The sequence below is a fragment of the Rhinolophus ferrumequinum genome, chromosome 16 (genome assembly GCF_004115265.2).
Source record: "Rhinolophus ferrumequinum isolate MPI-CBG mRhiFer1 chromosome 16, mRhiFer1_v1.p, whole genome shotgun sequence".
NCBI lineage: Eukaryota > Metazoa > Chordata > Mammalia > Chiroptera > Rhinolophidae > Rhinolophus > Rhinolophus ferrumequinum.
In genome coordinates, this window is record NC_046299.1 from 53,930,121 (window position 1) to 53,949,115 (window position 18,995).

General features: G+C 43.6%; 1 protein-coding gene across 28 annotated transcripts in view; it reads right to left on the bottom strand.

Annotated features, from left to right (window-relative positions):
- KCNMA1 (potassium calcium-activated channel subfamily M alpha 1) overlaps nt 1–18,995 on the bottom strand; it is a 708,733-nt gene that overhangs the window by 284,487 nt on the left and 405,251 nt on the right. The gene's annotated exons all lie outside the window — the stretch shown is intronic.

Here is an 18,995-nt window from a genome sequence, read left to right on the forward strand (position 1 = left end):
GTGGAGAACCTCAAATACATTCACTAAACGGACTGTGGGCTTTTTATTTATCTCACAGTCATGACTCAGCCTCCAAAGCTCCGACCTGCTGAGGACAATGGTCTTGTTTTTATACGGGTGACTAATCACCATTAGGACTGCCAAGGAGGTCATAGCAATGCTATCTCCCAAAAGAAACACAGAAATAATTATTCCTCTTTTACAGAGACAGGAAATAAACCTCACGAGGAGAAATCTTTCAAAGTCACCAACGACCAGAGATCCCATTACCCTCTCCTAAAACATGCCCTTTCACTATTTTCTATATGGCTGATGGTCGCATCAATGGAGAAATATCCAAACCCAAAACCAGTCATTTTAGATTTTTCCTACTCCCTCACGCTCCAGATAGCCTTCACCCACAAAGTCTTTTAGGGTCTTCCTCCTTAATATTTTTCTGGGATTTCCCCTCCTCTCCATAATTCCTGCTTCTGCACTAATCAACACAAGCCCTTAGGACTTCTCCCCTAGATTCTGAAGTCATCTCAGGTAGTTCCCTGTCTCCAACCTAACTCCCTCCCCATTTCTCTCCACAGACTTCTCTCCACACTCTTTCCTGTAGACGACAGGATTCTAAAGGATTTTCAGGGAGATACTCCCAACATCAGACTCGCACACTTCAGACTCCCTCACATCATGCTCCAAGTGCTGGCAGACAGGGCCCTGCCTCCCAGGGCTGCTTACCTAGGGCCTTAGCCCCGTTACATTCGGGTCCCATAAAAGGAACTGCTTTTGAGCCTTTCCTATGTGGACCCTTCCCTGTAGGTTCCTAGCCATCACTTACTCATCACTCAGGCCTTGATGTAACATCTCCATGAAGCTCTCCTGTCCTTCCAGAATACAACTGACCACTTCCTCCCTGCACCCTGCTTAGGTCACTTCACTGTATTTTTATTACACTTATTTTTTTTTTACGTGTATCTTCTTCAATTAGATACTAAACCATCTGAGGACAGACGCTGTGTCTTATTTCTGCTGTGTGTCCAATACCTGGTACAGAGCCTGGCACGGAGCAAGTACTCAATAAATGTTTGAACAGGTGAATGAATCAAGCAATTAAAAATTCCATAAAACCTTTATTCTAACGATTAATAGACTCTTATATCAGGGGTCGGTAAGCTACGGCCCATGGGCTCATCTGGCCTGTCACCTCTTTCTATACAGCCTGCAAGCTGAGATTTTTTTCACATTTTTAAATAGTGAAAAAATATTAAAATAATAGTTCATGGAACATAAAAAAAAATTGTATGAATGTGAAATTTCGGTGTCCATGCATAAAGTTTTATTGGGACACAGCCATACCCATTCTTCCACGTATTGTCTACAGCTGCTTACCTGATACAAAAGCAGAGTTAAATAGTTGCAAGAGAGACTGTATGGCCCCCCCAAAGCCTAAACAAAAAATAAAGACTGTATGATCCTTTACTGAAGTGAGCTGATCCCTACCCGACAGAATGGAACCTGGGCAGCTTTATCATTTTGTTACACATTCCATTATTCACGCAGTGGATATTTACTGAGTATCTACCATGTGTCAAGTGTTCTGCCCGGTTCTGGGGCTAAAATGTAATGCCGAAAAAGGTGCCTGCATAATGGAACTCACAGTCTGGGTCTGCAGTGGGAGAAAGAAACTAAGCGAATAATCTTACAAGTACCTCTGCAATTACAACTCTGATGGGTGCAAAGATATGGTACCTGGGGTAACCTCCATTGTACACTGGTAGTTATTATAATTGTTAAAGACAGCCAAATCAGCACCCAAACGAGGTCTCTCTTCTCTTTTATCTCTTTCTCTGCCCTGAGACTCTTCATTATCAATCAGGTCTTTCTTGTAGATTGACTTGGGACAAGCTTCTGCTCCCTATATGACACTCGTTTTCTGTGTAACCCCAGCACCTAGAGCAAAGCCGGACACACGAGAGACACGCAGGCATCATCATTGAATAAACCAAAATAATTAATTAGGGGAAGAAATGTGGGCAAATTCCTTGGCATTCCCTGGGCCTCAGTGTTCTAATAAGTAAAATAAAGGACATGATGTCCCCAAGTCCTTCCGGTTTTGCAGTCTGCAATCCCTCATATGCTTAGAGCTGGCCCCCATCTGGCTTTCCGATGCACTCATTTCCGTGGACATAAGGCAGCCTCCGTCTGCTTCTGCAGCCTGGTGCGTCGTCTCCTGAATGACACATGAACCCTGCCCAAGGCTACGCAGCCCACACCAATCCATTCCACAGATCACTGCTGACAATGAACAGAGAGTATACCTTGGAGTTTCAGCCAAGGTCTGCTCAAGGTCTTTGGCATAAAGGGTGGCCAAGTTGAGCACACACCAGCAGAGAAAAGAGATGACACTGGCTTCATAAATTGGCCCCTTAGAGCTAAGAATCATGAAGGTTTTCTCTCCACGACCATTTTAAAATTGTGATTCCAAGATGGGTGGCTATGTTAAAACACACACAAATCACCTCCCTTTGTTGCCTCCACCCCATATACGTGCTATTGATTAGTTTTTAAAGACCTTAGAACATAAGGAACTCTGATTCCAGGATTACTTCGTAGTTCTTTCCAGCTCAGGAAACAGTTGTTTTCCTTTGTCTAGACCCACGGAAGTGGTTTGGACAAAAGTACACTTGCACCCATGGGTCATTTGTTTCTTTTGCCCTGTTAACTGCCTGGAGCTACAGCTCCTATAGCTAGATCATTGGAAGGTTCCCTGACCAACCGCAAATGCTTCCAGGATTCCTGTTAGCCCTGAAAAAACAGAACCAACCACTTAGCTGTATTTCCTCCTTAAAACCCTAAACTTTCCATGGGCAACAGGGCATTCAGAGTTCTGTTTCTCCGTCTGTCAGAGTTCTCACCCTCCTTCCAGTTTTGTCTCATCTTTTCTTTTTATCTGAAATATAATTTTTGAACTTTGCTGAGATGAAATCCAGCCAAAAAGTCTAAGGAAATAACAGAAATGTCATAACAGAAAGAAAGAAAAACAAAAAACAAAAAATAAAACAAAAAAACCCCAGGCTTCCTTTTCCCTAAAAATGAGTTGATACAAGAAATGATAACTCAGGATAAAAATATTCACTACTTTTTGGGCCTCTTTTTATGTTATTCTGCATCTGCTATGTGGCTGAAAGCATATCATATGAAAACCTCTATTATCTTTCACAAAAATTACCTTTGGGACCCACCCAATGGTAATCAATGGTTATAACTCACCTCCAGAAGGAAAGAATGAAATAGTAACACTTACAACACTAACACAGCACAATCGTCTTTTTATACTGTAGTTCTGGTTCCTACACCAGGGCTGCTTTATTGGGGTGCACATATTATGACCACACTCAAGTTTATTAATAAAGTTCCTACTTCTGTTTAGGTTTGATAAACATCTATTCAGAATCTGTACATGCTTTCATTTTTCAAAGCTGACAGTTTGACATGCAAAAAGGAAAGTGGCAGCTCCTTTAATATTTCTTTCAAATCCAAAACCAATTCAGTCGAAAGATAGAAAGAAAATATCCTACTGGACTTGAAAAGATTACATAAGCAATTGAAGACGGTCCATCATTTAAATGAAACAGGTAACGTCTTCACTCTGGAGTCAGGCTTGAGTTCCGCCTCTCCTCCACCTGCCTCAGAAATCCACTGAGATTTGGTTTCCCCCGGGGAGAGGTTTCAGAGAATGCTTAGCCTGAACACATAAGCCTACTCTTCTGAATCCTAGCTATTGGCCTGACATTTGTCTTTTTCCAGCTTTTCGACATATCTGGGGACCTTCTGAGGGATAGGTTATCTTCTCAGAGTTAAAAATACAAGGCCTATTGCATCCGAGGTTAATTAATCAGGATTCAAGGACAGAGAGCATTCAGAGGACCACAGTTACTGTTTTTCATTCCTACTTTCTCTCACTAGGTGGCAGAATTGCACAACAAATCATGTCAGAACAGGATCCTGGAAAATATACTTGTGCTGAAGTGGGGAATTCAGGAGAGCCTCGGAGGGCTTTGGGAAGAAGACAGACACTTGGGGCAGGTCAGTGCAAAGAAAAGCCTGTGACATCTGCATTTTCCACAGGTCCCTGTGTGCTTGCGATGGAGCCTGGGTCCTTCCTCTCCACCAGACTAGAAGCATTGTTACTGATGGAAAGCAAGCTAAGGCTATTGCCTGAAATGAATTTCTAAAAAACGAACAAACAAAAAATAGAAAGAATAAGTTCTCAGACAATGTACATTTTGCTCCACATGCCATAGCATTTGAAAAAAATTTTCTGACGCAATTTGCAAATTCAAGTTATAGGGTTTTAAGTTTCCTAAGATATTCCCCTACCATATGAAGAATTAGTTGTTTATCTTGTTACCTGTTCAGTGTTATCGGCAGATGCCAAGTTACAGACCTTGTAATGATACTGGAGCACACAGGTGGAAAAAAGGAACACAGTCTAAGGTGATCACATCCTATAGAGAGGACACCAGAATTTCCTGGGTCCTAAGCACAGAAATAATGCCGCAACCTACACCGGTTTCCAAAGGGCAAGCCACTGTAGCCAAAAATCATTCATCCGGAGGAGGCTGAGGAGGAAAAGGAGGAGAGGGAGAAAGGGCAGGAGGAAAGGGGAGAGGGCGGGGAAAGGGAGGAAAAGGCAATACTAGACATTGAGGAGGTGTCAATATGGCAAGAATCAGCCAAAGGTCGTCAACAGCTACCCTTTAAGCAGGGTATTCACTCTCCAGCTACAGCCTTTACTGGCATGCTTCACTCACTTGTGATCTTGTCCCTGTAAACATCTGGGTTTGTAGTCCGGGGTTGGCAAACTTGTCTTCCCCGCAACCGGAGAAAGATACCTTACTCACCGTTTAAACTCTCAGCCCAGTAGAGCAACCAAGTCATTATACTTGTTTTAAGGTTTGTTGAGTGAAGGAACAAATAAAGATGATCCTAATAATAACCCTGGCAATGTCTAATGGGGTTTCCTAACCAGGGCTGGGATCAGGGTAAGGCAACTGAGGTGTGCAGGGAACAAAATTGAAGGAGAGGCTCCCTCGGAGGACAGAGCATCCTCCTACTTCCCTTTACACCATATGCCAGCTTTGTTGTGGGCCTTATCTCATTGATAGGGTTTTTGAAGATTTCTGTCTTTCATCACATGTAAGGGCTGGTACTCAACTGTGAGCACCTAGTAGCAATGAAAGGATCAGGCTCTGAGATCACACAGACCTGAGTTCAAATTCATCACTTGCTGAAGTCACACAGCTAATGAGATCATTCACCCCTCTCAGTCCCAGGTTCTTTATCTACAGTATCTTAGGGAGCTGTTAAGACAGGGTTTCCAGGTGGGAATTCCCACCCATTCTCGGGGATTTTTTTCGCTTTTCTGTTCCCAAATCCTGAGAAAAGTTTACCAGGAAATCGGGAAAATCGGCTCCTTAAACCCAGGTGGTTGGTAGTATCAGCCGTCATTTTGTGGAAACAATTCATCATGGAGAACAGAAAACAGTTTATATCTTGGGATTCGGCAACGGGAAAGCGAAAAAAATTCCTGAGAACAGGTGGGAATTCCCACCTGGAAACCCTAGTTAAGAGGATGAAAGGAGACAGGCATATAAAGAGCTTAGTCCAACACCTGCCACATAACACATGGTAGCTATAATAATAACAGCAGCAAACATAAGATTTTACTTTATTACTATTACATTTGTAACTGATTTCAGAGGAAAGCTCATGTCCAGTTGATTAGTAGCTACTATGTGTAAAACACTGTGCCAGATAATTAGAGGAATGTAAAAGAATGTATAATGTTACTGTTAACCTAGAACAGGGATCAGATGACAAACTTTCTGTAAAAAGCCAGATTGTAACTATTGTCGGCTTCGTGGGCTCTGTCCCATTGTAATAGATAATATGTCAATAAATGGGTGTGGCTGTGTTCTAGTAAAACTTTATTTACAAAAACAGGCAGTGGGCCAGATTTGTCAATTTTAATCTGACGAGCCAGGATGTTGCATATGACTTATAAAAATACAGCCAACATCAGACCATCCATGAGAGATTCAGATAATAATGGTTTTCAAAGAAGCAAAGTCATAACTGATTGAGTTCATGTGAATAAAGAGAATGGGTAGAGCACTTGCTAGACAGGGGAGCCCCCAAAGTCATGGAGACGGAATATAATTGTGATTGAGGGCGCGTGGCTGGTAAGTAGGTTGGTTGGAGGAAAAAGGGGAGGAATTCACAGAGCAGCAGAAAGCAAAGGCAGAAAGGAAGGCTGAGTGAGAACATAAAGGACAGAGACGGTGAGACTGAGTTTTCTCATTTAAAAAAAAAACAAAAAACAAGTTTGCTGTGCCTAAAATCTGGCCGGGCTAAGTTTTGCAATCCACCCAGGAAATAAGAAGTAAATAGTACTCTTTGGGAGGTGGACTGCTAAATTCTTACCTAGCCATAACGAGAAAAGATGAATTTAGTGACATGGGAACAAAGTGGCACCGTACTGGTATTTGGGATTTATGTTGAGTGATATGACGGATTTCATTAGAAATGGAGCTCTGCTCACTACTCATCATCTGCCTTTGCTTTTGCGAGCAGGCTGCGTCCCACACCTGGGCATCTCCATGTCTCCAGGTAGGATGAATGGGAAAGAACGTTTGCTAAAATAAATTATCCTGGGGGTGCAGAGGGGTCAGGCCCTAAGAATCTTTCCCAGGAGGAAGGAGTTGAGGACTCCATCCTCGGGGAGGTAGAGGCCAGGCTCCAGGGAAGGAATGGGAATTTCACCCAGCTTTCTCTCCTCCCTTCTGCTTCCCAGATCTCCAACACACACTCTTCCTATTTTCCTCAATGAGCCAACTCTACCCGATTCCAGGGACTCGGAAGAGACAGCAACCCGAACTGGCTCTAGCGGAAACACGAGTGATAATAAACACAAGCAAAGGTCTTCACTCTCACTAGTAACCCAGGACCGGGAAGACCTTAGAAGGGGATTCTGAGCACATGGGAGCTCAGAAGTCCTTCTACGGAGGGCTCCTTTGGTCAAGTTGAAATTATAATATGGAATATCATCTGCTGGGTATATCTCAAGATGTAAATGATTCGGATTTTAATTTCAAAAACGTATTGAAACAAGGAAATCAATCAATAAAGATACTGAGATGATGGTGCACAAAAATAGCAATGTTTACTGGATTGTGAGAATCGTGGAAACTGGTGGTTGCCGCTACTAGAATTTCAGTTCAGCCTCACTCCAGGTTAGGTCACTGGTTCTCAAAGTGTGGCCAGAGCAGCAGCACGGGCATCACTGGGGAACTTGGTAGCCATGCAAAGCCTCAGGCCCCAGAACTACTGAATCAAAAACTGGGGATAGGGCCCGGTGACCTGGGTTTTCACCAGCCCTCCAGGTGATTTGATGCCTGCCAAAGTTTGAGAACCACCGACCTCTGTAGAATATGCAGTATCCACGTTCTAAGTCAACTATCCTTCATCATGACCAGAGACTCTGATTCAATAGACATGGGAAGGAGCTTACATGTTTGTTAGTTTGTTTGTTGTTTTTAAGTTTCTCGGGTGTTCACGTGGGTTCCTGATTTAAGAACCACCACTATGCAGGGCTTCTCTATCCTGGCTACACATTGGAATTACCCAGGGAACTTGAAAACATACTGATGGCTGAGTTCCACCCCAGCAATTCTGACATAGTGGATCTAAAGTATAATCTGGCTGAGAGGGAGGTTGTTTCAGAGCTCCCCAGTCGATTCTAATATACTTCCAAGTATATCACACTAATATATGCATGTATCTAATCTGCATACACTTTACCATGTATGAGAACCACTTGAATAACTTATTAAACAAATTCCTCAGCCCCATCGCCCAAAGAGTCTACAGGTTTGGTGTTGGGCCCGAGAACTTTCATTTCTAATGAGTTCCCAGGTGGTGGGCTGGTCTTGCAGACCACACCTTAGTGGCTTTGCTCTAAGAAGAATATGCTTACGTTTTAGATGTCTGAGATCTTCGTTGGGCTGGGATGGCCAACTTTCCTCCCTCTGTTCCTCTGCTGGATTCCTACACATTTATTATTGGTCCATATAAAGTACCCATCCAATCAAATTATCAACATCTGAAAGGCAAGATGTTTGTTTTTCCCATCTGTGGGACACTCGAGGAATTGGTAGCTTGCACGTAGTAGGTGTTCAGTTGAGGTGTAGGAGTGTCTCCGAGCCGCTTCCCAGTGTTCATTTTCTCCCTCCCTGATCTGTTAACCAGGTCAATCCATCACGACCCTGAGCTCACTGAGAAGAACCAGGCATCTATTTCTGAAGATGATGTGAAGGTAAATATCCGTCCAGCCCTAGAGATTTAGACTGCTTGAGGAGGCTGTTCCAATAATACCCCAGATGAAGTACAGCCATCTGGGGGAGGTTTTGGCATCTATGAAAACCTACTGCTGAATCTGTTCCTTGAAGACATTCATTTTAGGATGTTATTTCCAATTTGGCATATAACAGAGTTGTGCAAGTCAGTGAGGATTTAGAATCTCCGCTCCCTACAGAGGGTATCATATTTAAAGCATGTCCCTGACAAAGCAACACCAAGGGAACACAACTGGAAATGTCTTACAGGGGAATCATTTCTCTAGAAGCAGTTTTGGCTACAGCAGCAACCAGAGGGCAGTCAGCTCCCTAAAAAATCCGTGAACTTTGTGCCTCTTTGCTGGGGCTGCCTTCTCTCAGAGCCCAGCCGTAGGGACAGAACCCAAGGAGCTCCCTTCTCTTGCCACAGCACAGCAATCCATCCCAGTGTTATTCCCATGGCTTATGTTGTGGTGGCCTCCGAAACCATGCGCTCAGGCAAAGAGTAGAGCCTGTAACCTGTAACATACTCTTTCAAGATGGACTAACAGTAGTAACACAGATTGTTTTTATTTACTGCAATACTTGTATAGAATAAACCAAGAAGCTCGGGGGACGAGGATGGTAAAAAGGGGAAAAAAATATTTGAAGGTTTAAAACAAGTAGTATGGAAGCTGGAAATTGTTGAACTCAATTTTTCCCCCAAAATGGATTGAATTACTTTTCTTCTTGACTTCCTTTCTCACTTGGGCGTACCAATGACATTCTATTAGTATCTCTCTGCCTTTCGTCAGGGGCCTGGAGCAGGAAGGAAGCTGCATTCAGTATTTGAGCTGACTGAACAAGAACTTTGAGACTAATCTTTTTACGTGTAATTATCATGGCTAATTAATTTTATAGTGTGAGAGTCAGCCTAATATGGTGTCGAGGAACAGGGACCTGGGAGGTAGACTGCCGAAGCCCAAAGCTCTGCCACTTACTCACCATGTGACTCTCGCCAAGTTACTGATCCTCCCAGGCCTCAATTTCCCCATCTATAAAATGGGGCTAAAATGACCTCTATTTCATAGTATTGTTTGGAAGATTACCTGGGATAATTATGAATTGACTATGTATATGCACATAAATACATGTACACATACACACATAACACATACATATAATACAAACACATACAACTCTACTCTGGTGATAGAAACACTTCCTCTTTTACAGTGCTCTCTTTCTCTCTCTCTCCCTCTCCCAACCTCCAAAGGCATCTGGCCTCCAAGAGGAAAGCCACACTTTTTCCTTTCTTTCATTATTATTTTAAATAAAACCACTGACTACAGGGACTAGTTTACTTAGAAGACGTTGGGCTTTAGAGAACATAGATGTCTGGCTGCCTGAGGTTCTGGAGCAGGTGACTTCTGGAAGCTCTCAAAGGCTCTTCCTTCCAGACCTTGGGCACTGGGACCAGGAACCCCCATGAGTGGAGGAAATGGGGAGTTCACGGTCAGAGCAGTTGAGTCAAGTCATCAGATGCCCAACACCCTACGGGAGGTAAAAGTGAGCCCGCCCCCACCTCTGCTAAACCCGAACTGTCCATCTGAGGTGGAGCCAATTTGTCCTCTTTCCCCTCTCCATTCTCCTTAATTTCACACGAAGCCAGCAAACTCCAGGACAGCCCTGTAGGGGGAACCAGAGGCTTTTCCTTTCCGAGCCCAAAAGGCCATTTCAGCAGCCAAAAGACAGTTCTAGGGAAGAAGTTGGGGCTGGAGTCAGGCCCAGACCCAGCGCTTCTTTTCTTCTTCTTTTTTTGTGGGGGGCCTCCAGAAACCTTACGTAATTTAATTTGGGCAGAGTAGTGAGGGGAGTTTCCTTTTGATTTGATGCTGTACTGATGACTTCTCCACATCCGTTCAAGAAAGTTATTTATTCTTCTTTTAGATACAGACTTTTTACCAGTGGTCCTTTCACAAAAATCACCTCAACAAGCATTTAAGCTTCCACTGTGGAAAGAGTGTCCCAGATGTACACAAAGTAAAAATCCATGGTGCATTCTACCACAAAACTCACATTCTCGAGCCGCGTGGTCCAATAGCGCTTTCTGCAATGATGGAAATATTCTGTGTTTCTGCCACCCGATACCACAGCCACCAGCTACGCGATGCTATTGAATCCTTGAAATGTAGTATGACTGAGAAACTGAGCTTTCATTTCCTTTCGCTCAATCAACATTTAAATAGCTAACTGTGGCTGCCGCTACTACCATATCGGACAGCGCAGTCCACACTGGAAAGCGTCGCTATTTAAAAGTCTGGACTCCAAACCAGAAGCACCGGCCTCACCTGGGAACTTGTAGAAGTGCAGGATCTCTGACCCCACCCCACATCTCGTGAACCAGAAAGTAAATTTTCACAAGCTCTTCTGCTGCTTCATATGCCGGTTAAAGTTTCAGAAGGCCCCTTCTAGGGAGGAATTAATTCAACACTCGTAGTTAGAAGATGTACACACGTGGGTCTCATTCTTACTGCAGTTTAAATGCAACTGGAGGGCATTAAAAATGCAGAGCCTATGTCCACCCCCTCGCCCCCAGCCTAGAGACTCCAATTTAATTGGTTGGAGGTTTGGCTTAAATATCATCAGTTGTAAAAGCTCTCTGGGGGATTTTAACGGACAGCCAAATTTGGGAACCATTCCACCACAGCCTTGGACAGTGGTTCTCAAATCTGGGTGAACAACAGGAGGGTTGTAAAACACCAATTTCTGGATCCAACTCAGAGTTTCTGATTCATCAGGTCTCGGCTGGGTTCTAAGACTAACAAGTTTTCAGGAGGTGCTGCTGCTGTCCTGGGAACCACCCTCTGAGAACCACTGGCTTAGTAATTTTAAAAGCAGGGCTCCAGAGTCAGACTGCCCTGAGTCCTGGATGCATTTACTCCCGGGGAAAGTTACCTAACCCCCAAATCTTGGCTCTCTAAATTGTAAAATCAGACTAAAAGTATTTACTCTTTAGGTTGCTATGAATGTTAACTGAGATAATGCCTATGAGATGGTGAGGCCAGTGTCTGCTCTTTATAAGCAATCATTAATTATTCACCATTATCATTATTGTAAGAAGGTTCACTCATGCATTCATTCCACAAGCAACAAGCGCAAACTATGTGCCAGGCACTGTTCAAGGCCCTGGGGACACAGTAAAAAACAACAACAACAACAACAACAAAACAGACGTCAAGGTCGGTGCCACCCTGCCATTATGGAACCTGAATTCTGATAGTATAAAACAGACTGATTATACTGCGTTTATAGCACTGATCATAAAAGCAAAGGAAACAAAGGTCAGGCAGGAATATATTCCAGCTGGGAGAAAGCTTCACACAGGAGGTGGAGTCAGGACTGTGTCTTAGTGGGGAGAAGCATGGCAATCAGAGAGGCAGGGCACAAACTCACTCCTGACTCAGCACAAGGAAGATACAGAGAGCAAATGCAACTAGCAGCCTGGTGCAACGGGGGCAGGAAATCCAAGGGGAAGGGGGGGGCAGCTAGGAATCAGGGTGTGTGTCTGGGGCTGCCCACGAGGGGCAACCTCCACTCTCTGGCTAAACCACACTCTTGTGTTGTTGTTTTGTTTTTCAAATCTCAGTACACTGGAAATAACTGATGTCAGGAAACAGAAACCAGTGAAGGCTTTCACTCTTGGTAATTCCTACCAAGTGCAGAAGCTAGTCAACACCAGGTCCAGATATTAACCTCGCTTCATCTAGTGTGGGGCTCTTCAAACAAGGGAGTAGCCATGGGGCCAGATGCCCTACGACGTGGACAGACAACAGAGAGACTCCTGAGACGGCAAGTGAGCCCCTGGAAAGATGGAGTTCTGACCCCGTCCATTGCTTTCCGTGGGAAAATGGTGGCATACCACTGAAACTTGTTCACCTCGTACAGCACTCTCAAATTCCGGTTTCTCTCTAGTCTTTTAGGTAAACTCCAAAAAGGCAAGAAAACGTGAGGTCTAAGGAAAGAGGGCTTTAAAGTAGGGGAGATGCAGACCTAAAACAAACCACGGATAACAGGCATGTCTGTCCAGTAATTCACTTGTTCCCAGGAAAATGCAAAAAAAAAAAAAAAAAAAAAAAAGACACTACCTGGAACTGAGGATTTGAGGAGGTCTCAGGCTCCAAACAGAATCTCCCTAAGGGTATCCTCCCAGAACAGGCTGGAAAAGTATAAAGCGGTAAGGATGCGGAGGGCTCTGGATGCCTGCTGGAGCTTGTGGACTCCAAAAGGTGTTCAGAGTCACTAGCAGGCTGAATAGGCTCATGGGTCCCAGCTCTAACTCTTCCTGGTTTTCCGGGGGGTGGGCGGGGGGAGGAGGAGGAGGAGGAGGAGGAGGAGGAGGAGGACCCCTTTTGGTAGGCAGAATAATGCCCCCTCCAAATATATGTGCATGCTAATCCTCAAAACCTTTGAATATGGTAACTTATGGCAAAAGGCAATCAAAGTCACAGACAAATTAAGGTTGCTCATCAGCTGACCTTAAAATGGGAAGTTGATCCTGGATTATCCAGGTGGGTTCCCAGTGCAATCACAAGGGTTCTTCAAAGTAGAAGAGGGAGGCAGAAAGGAGACTCAGAGAGGTGATAACAGAGAGTAAGATCGGAGACATGCAGAATGAGCGGGAGTCAGCCCACTGTTGCTGGCCTTGAAAATGAAGGAAGGGGCCACGAGCAAAGGAAGGTGGGAAGCCTCTGGAAGCTGGAAAAGGCAAGGGCCTGGGATCTTCCTTAGAGCTTTCAGAAAGGAGCACGGCCCTGAAGACACTTTTATCTTAGTCCACACAGATCTATGTTGATTTCTATCCTACAGAAGTGTAAGATAATATACTCGTGTTGTTTTAAGACACTATTGTTGTGGCAATTTGTTACTGCAGCAAGAGGAAACGAACACAGCAGTCTTGCAGGGTTGTGAGGCTGATGCCGGGCACGTGGACAGGATACTCTCTTATCTGGGATGGTATCATCTTCCGTGGGCATGTGCTGCCCTCCACACATGGAAGCCATCTCTCCCCTCAGAAGTGCCGGCTGCTGCCACTCGTGTCTCACCGTGGTCACAAGCCTCAGATGAGCCCAGGCCTCTCCCAGAAGCCTCCCTGCATCCTCCCACCCACGTGAGCTCTTTCTCCTCTGAACTCCCACGGCCCTTCTAGCCTATACCTCGCAATCGTGGACTTAATTACATACCAAGTAGTGTTACCTGCTGTTGCTGCATGTGTATTTATTTTGGCTCCAAAACTAGATTGGTCTCAAACCACAGTAACCATGTTTTCTCCTTTTGTTGTTGTTGTTTTTAAGAACCTGTGCTTTTTTTTTTTTTACTACTCTGTTTTTATCACCTTTTGACACAAAAAAGGACTGCCCAGGCATGTATTTATAAGCAGATATCCTACATCATTTTAATTGCCCTGTTACTGGGCACTATCTCATTCTTCTATGTTTTCTAGCAGAGTTTTCTATTTTCTAGCAGAGTCTGTTAAAGGTTTTAAAGTCGAAGATCTAAGGCTAAGTCTAGCATGGGCTAGAGAACCAGGTTTATAGTTTTTCAACCATGATTCAGTGAACTGTGGTCTCTTACCAGCCCCCGATTTCATCAATCAGAGAAGAAGGGACAATGTCGGATAAAGAGGGTGGCCACGCCTGTTCCTCTGACCCCAATGCTAAACACACAGTAGGTGCTCAATAAAAATAGGTTAGATGACTGGCCGGTGAGCGCATTATGATGTTTTCTCTCCTCTGTTCTTTGAGCCACACAAGATGACCTTCAACTAAAAGATATAAACAAACATGTAAAGAAGGCCCAGCCCACTGACCTCCCTTGGGATCCAATTCCCACAAGAATGAGACAAACAAACAAAAAGAGTCCTCCCCAGAGCATATTATTCAAGTCTCAAAATAAGCTCCATCTCTCATTTCAAGGTACATTTATTTTAGTGAGGTAGGATAAAAATTGTGTGAGAGAAACAAAAATGAGGAAGCTGGTGTGTGGGAACAGGAATTAAAGTAAGCAGCCACTTGCCACCTGCCGACGTGGCTGTCCCCACACCCCGCGGCCTTATTTTTGGTTCCGTTCTGGTTTGTTTTCTTCCCTGGCGCTTTCAGATATGACAGGTAGGTTGGAAAGAGAGGCCCAAGATAATCACAAAGCTGGTCCTATGTACATGGCACTTCAACTCACATTACCTCCCTGAATCCCCACTTCACCTTTAAGAGGTGAGTACTCTTCCTATCCCTATTGCACAGGTAGGAATACTGAGCTTCACACAAGTAAAACGACCTAATTCAACGTGACCCATGAGCAAGTGGCTGCGCCACGACGTGAATTAAGGTGGCAGAGCCCACAGCGTCGCTCTGAGCCCCTCTGCTCTCTTCACCGAGGGCTTGTGGCAGCTGCCCACCACCCCCTCAGGTGAAGCAGGTCTGATCCCCAAAAGGCTAAGATACCCTGGGACTTAGGATATACCATGCTAGCTCTGTGGTCCTAATGGCGACTCTAGAAACTGGAGCTCGGCAAGGAGGAGTGAGAAAGAGAAAAGGAGACATGTGGGTGTTCTTAAATAGATCTCTTCCCTGCTTGCCTGAAGTGAAGTGCTCTCTGTAAGTAAGAACAGATGGAGGGCGCTACATACAGCAGCAAAATCAGCTCAGTCACCCCCATCCAGTCCTCAAAACCCAAAAGCTTTCAAGGTAAGGACAACATGAGTGTGGACAGAAAGTCAGACCAAATCTAGAGCAAACCACCCTCTCCACCAAGTCCAGGCTGTGTGACCTTTGACAAGAGAGTTAACCTCTCTGAGCCTCCGTTTCCTTATATGCAAAATAGGGGAAATAATTCCTAGCTCATAGGTTTGCTCTGAGGATTGACTGAGTTCATGTATGCAAGGGGCTTATCAGAGTGACCAGCACATACTAGAACCAGAATAAATATTAGCTGTTATTATGAATGAACAGTCAAATGCACACAATAAAATCAATACTATACTGTATAATATGCAACCGTATATTAACAATAAGAAATCAAACAGGGTGTGGGCTATGCTCTGGGAAAGGTAAGGGTGGGGGTCATGGTGTTCATTCTCTTTTTTAACCCCGAAACGGCCGGCTATAGCACCGCCCTCTGCTCTCTGCAGGGCTCCGGAAGTGTGTGCAAGAGAACCAGGAGCAACCTCTGTTTCCTGCATCTTATCCCAAACCTGAACCAGTAAAGGCAGCACCTTTTCATTTTCCCAGAGGAGGGCAGCACTTTCTGAGATGCCCCACTTACTGGGATTATTCCTTCTACTTCGTAGACCATCCCTCATGGGAATGTTCCTTTTATCTCTGGCAGCTCATCGGTACACCGTTGTTTCACAATGTAATAACCCATGTATTAAATCCGACATGGGAACCTCCCTGAAATATTATTACACTGAATTCTCTTCCATAACAGGCAGACCAGTTTTGAATCTCACCCAAGGAACTTAGTTACCAAAGAACAGAAAATATTTCACTAAAGGTGTTTTCTCTTACAAGAGGAGAACGGTTAGTTGTTGTTATCATTTCACAGCCCAAAAGGTCATTGGTTGAGGTTTTCAGGTGCAAAGAACCTATGTATGCTCCCAATATACTACGTAACAGACTTATTTATCAGGCTCTCTTTTTCCTGTTCTTCCCCTATTACAATGTCCAAGGGATAGTATGCTATTTTATTCACTGTTGTTTTCTAATAATCTGAAAAAGTGACTGGTATATAGTAGGTGTTTAAAAAATATTGTTCAATGAATGAACAAATTGAAGCATCTTTTAGAGAATAACTGTTTTTTTTTTGAAGAGCAACCAAGCAACCACAGTTGATGCCAAAGTATAACTCATTTTCTTCCCTTTTCTTTTTCCCCCTTTTTCTGTTTGCTCTGATAGATTTTTCACTACATCCAAACACACCTCCCAAAATCAGGATTAAATCATCCACCAAAAGGCATGGGTTTTTTAAAACATCTCAGTTCTCCTGACACTGAGCTGCTCTAGGGCCATTGTTGTGCATTTCACTCACAACAAGGAGACTGAGCTTCACAGCCTTACCTAGAGGGAGAGCTGCAGGCTGCAGCAGAGGGATGTCTCCACCACAGTCATGAAGGGGGTCTCCTCCATCATCTAAGACCTCAAGGGACCAAAGGAGAATGAACCCTCACATAAAACTCTGATTCATGAAGTGAAAGGACTGGAAGGCAATTTAGTCCAAACCTCCCATTTTTCAGATGGGAAAATTGAGGGTCCAGAAAAGAAAAGGGGTTGTTCAAAGAACACAGAGTAATTAGAGCACAGCTGGGATGAGAAGGCAGATTCCTTTCCTTCCTTGCCTCCTCCTTCTTTTTTCTTTCTCCCTCTATCCCTCTACGTTCCTCCCGTCTTGTCTTTCTCCCTTCCTTCATTCCTTATCTCTTTGTTTAAGGTTTTGTGTGTGTGTGTGTCCACACATGCATGTGTGGACTCTTCACAAGATGGTTTAGAAAGGAAGAGCCCTGGTTAGCAGCCCACATATAATTTTGACTCAGAAATGTTGGTGATTTAATTTCACTAACTTCCCAGTCCTCTCCAACACCCTAGATCCCAAGTTTTCCCAAATTTCCCATTAATAATGCAAACGTCTTAGAGATTTTCTGAGCTGAAAGAACCTTAGAGATCAACTAGCCCAAGCTTTATTTTACAGATGAAAAAACACCAGGCCAAGTGACGAAAAGTGAGTCCTACAGGCCACGGAGCCAGTTAACAGCTAACCTGAGACAGCCGGGACCGTTGGCACCAGAGCAAATTTCGGTCATGCTGAGGACACGTCTCAGATTTGTGTGCAGCCTTAATGGTCTCATCATGCTGGCTAGAAAACCCAATCTGAGCAAGCACATCTCAGATCAAGTATGAAAACTTTGCCACTGAGTAACTGAATACAGTTCTAATGAGAAAACTGGTAGAAAAGAGAATCCTTATAGGGTACACACACATGCACACACACAGACACACACATATATGCATGTGATTATTGCATATATTATATATATAAGATGCTTTTTTTTAAATACTTGATGCTAGGTATATAATAAATTCACAGTGCTACCAAGGACATCAAAACATATTGCTTGCTAGTGGAAGCATATCTTGACGTAACATTTCTGAAATGTAATCCATCCATATCTGTACAAACTAAAATACACGTATCCTTTAATCTAGCACATTCTCTTCCAGAAACCTAGAACTATCTAAGGAAATAAAATCATACAGATATGTAGAGAAGGGTGTTTATTAAACCATTGTTTATAGTAGAAAAAGAAAGCAATCAGGTGGCCCACCATTAGGGTTGTAGCTGAATAAACCAATACAACAATTTATGAAATTTTGCATGACTGTTATAAAATGACTTATTACAGAGCTGAAGAGTTGTCTGTCATTTATTGGTAAGAAAATCAACCTGCAGTGCAATATGACTGATACGATTCTTTTGTACCAAGACCACCACCTCTAAAAGACTATTATATGTGCACATCCATGTTTGTTTGTGGTGAAATGAGCGTGAAGGAAAGTTGTGGAAGTCTGTTAACACTGATAGCAGGCAGTGATGGGAGAAGAGATGATTAGTATTTTCTTTATACTAGGGGTGCCAAAAAAATGTGGACGCATTTTAAGGGACGTTATCTATGTATTACTTTTCGAAGTTGAATTGAATTACGGTAGCAATGTGTAGTACAACATTTGCTCAAAAGGGCGTTCATCAAATAAATGAATGTTGGCGTCACCATGCGACAGGCAGGACAGTCAAAGAAAATGGTGGAAGCACAGTCGTCGCTCGAAGAGCACAAGATCATTTTGAAGTGGTGTTTGAAATTTGAGAACATTGTGGAAGTCCGACGACAATGGAGGCGTGGTATGTAACAGAACCTCCAACACGCCTGACAGCTGCACGCATTCGTGGTAAGTTTGAGACACATGGTACTGTGTGAAGAAATTAAAACGGCACGTGCAGCGATACAAGTGGACATTTGGTCAGCGTTGCTCAAGCAGTAGTTCGCAGTAATCAGAAGTGTCTGGACGCTGATGGGAACCACTTTGAGCACCTCTTGTAATTGCAGAAGTCAAACGTGACTTGTATTCATCTTTTGTTATTGGCATATATTGAGTATTACAATTTTAATGCAGTTTTCCTTTCTTAAAATGTGCATACTTTTTTTGGCACCCTCTGTATATACATCTTTGGATGTTTATACTGACTATAATACATATATATTACTTTGAAAAAAATTCAGGTTAAGATACAAACTTTCTAAAAATAAAGACAGACGAAACCCACAAAGACTCCTCTGAGTCCTGCTTCAGCCTCCCTTCTTTCCCTGTAGACCCGTGACAGCAGAAACATTCTGAGAAAATTATTCAGCGCAGCAAGGAGAACATCTGAGTTAGTTCTCTAAGCCTTTAGCTGCCATAACCAACCTCTGAGCTAGTTACTTTTCCCACCAAATTGTCCTAATCCTGATACAGGAAGTGACCTGCCATGCAGAGAAAGGAAGTGAGATGTGAACACAACATTAGCCAAAGCTTTTCCTTTAACACAGAA